Raw genomic sequence first — 2,128 nt, 5'->3', positions numbered from 1 at the left:
CCCAGGGGGTCCAATTCGGGCCGCGGACCGCGCGATGTTTAGGGACTAAGTGTTTAGGGATGCTATAAGGAAGGGGATTGGTGCGGACTCCGCCTAGGCGTGGGAGTTCGAGAGAAGGGCGGTTATCGACCGATTGGACATTTCCTCGGGGTTGAGTATAGAAAGGGAAAACGCGGTTCCCGGCGATCGACGACGTCGATCGATAGCGTGGGTGGAGGCGGGTCTTAGGACCCAAATAAATAACGGATGCGTTTGGAGAACGCATGATAGTTCAGTCTAATAGCTATCTGGAGAAGTTTCTTGATTCAGATCACATTAGTTGTGCGAGACAGTTCTCTTCAGTCAGTTCAACCAAACAGTCTCAACGCGTCGCTACCAGCCGTCCGAATAGAGAAAATGATAAACCAATTTTGAACACTCACGTTGTATCGTTACTTTCCCTTGGCCACCCACTCGCTAACACTCGTGAGAGTGTTAACAAAGACATTAACATTTTTTTAAATGGAACTGTACATCTTTTGTTGCATCGATCGATGACGTTCTGTATTCTCTAGAAAAAGTATACATGACCTAACCTAACCTATTAATATCGGAAAAATATTAATTAGAGAGACATCTCGAGAGTCGTATTATTGGATCACAGTTTATCGCAAAATTACTGACTGGGCAAAAATATCCGCAGTTTTTGACAAATACTTTGTAATCATTTTTGTGCGATTTACCATTGCGTAATCAATAAATAATATGGGTCTAACAAAATTATTGTTTTGCACATTATGGAAGAATAGGAATAGCTGTATTAAAGCAAGGTCGGTGTGACCATTAGCGGGGCCAGGTTCAAAAATTTTACGGAACCAGAATATACATTTAAATCCTATTATTAAATTTCACAATAAACAATTATTTATTATAAGTACAAAAGATGTCATACATATTTTTTTGGGGTTGATTTTAAGTTAAAAGAAAATAATTGGGAAAAAATACTTACCAGAAATCAAACTTTTTCAAAATATACAGGGTGTCCCAGGACTAGTGGTACATATTTTAATGGGAGGTTCCTGAGGTGATTTTAAACAACTTTTTCCTTTGCGAAAAAGTTGTCCGATGCGTGGTTATTGAGTTATTAACAAAAATCCCCGCCCAATCAGAGCGCGAGTATACAAGGCGGGCAGGAGCGCGATAACCGCCTCGTGCGTTGTCGCGCCCGTATTTCGCGCTCACGACGAGAGTACAGGTTGAAACAAAAGTTTCATACAAAAAGAAACTAACAAATTGGTTAAATATCAGAAGAAAAAAAAGGATTAGTCGTTACTTACGTTCACTGAACAAATGTAACATGCTCAATGAAATAACAAACAACTTTACAAATTACAGGATAGGTAAAATTATGAAAAATGTGAAAAGAATCGAAGTTGAACTTACTTCTTCGTTGGTCAGTGCACCTGCTCGTAGAAGAACGTCAATGGGTCAATGGGTCGACCTTCGACACTCGAAGATAGGACACATGGCTTGCAGCAGCTGATGCTTGGAGTAAGTCAGTGACCTGCACCCGATGGTTTTTTCCTTATCATCACGATCATTGTCACTTTCCCACTGGCAAATTTTCACAAAACAAAAATTGTCACTTTTACACTTTCCAAATTCACTGCCACTTTACATTTTACAAATCCACTGTCACATTGCACTTTGCAATTGAAAATTTGCATACACGTTTTCATTTTAATTCTTAGCTCCGATCGGAATACTGTTCGCGGAACAATTCCACTGCCGCTCTCGGATTATAACTCACGCGTAAATGACGAAAATATTCCTTGTTCGTTAAGGCACGCACCGTTCTGTTTAGTAACGCAAGGCGAAGCCAACTGATCGCTCGCTCGAAGATTTTCTTCCAGGAAATCTTTCCTCACTCGGGGGACAAGCAGGATGTGTACGACAAAAGGCAATTCGGCCTTGGCATCTGGTAAGTGTAAGTCTGAGAACTGTCTCTTGTCATCGGTTCGAGTGTTCTGCACGTGAAGAATTTTTAAGGACGACAAAGAAACGAAGGTCGGGTTTAGTTGAAAAATACAAACACATTTTCTGTAACGAACTTGTCCCCCGAGTGGGGAAAGATTTCCTGGAAGAAAAT

The sequence above is a fragment of the Ceratina calcarata genome, unplaced genomic scaffold, assembly GCF_001652005.2.
Source record: "Ceratina calcarata isolate Rehan_Ccalc_2016 unplaced genomic scaffold, ASM165200v1 scaffold159.2, whole genome shotgun sequence".
NCBI lineage: Eukaryota > Metazoa > Arthropoda > Insecta > Hymenoptera > Apidae > Ceratina > Ceratina calcarata.
The sequence above is the reverse complement of the archived record's forward strand: the minus strand, read 5'-3'. Positions refer to the sequence as shown.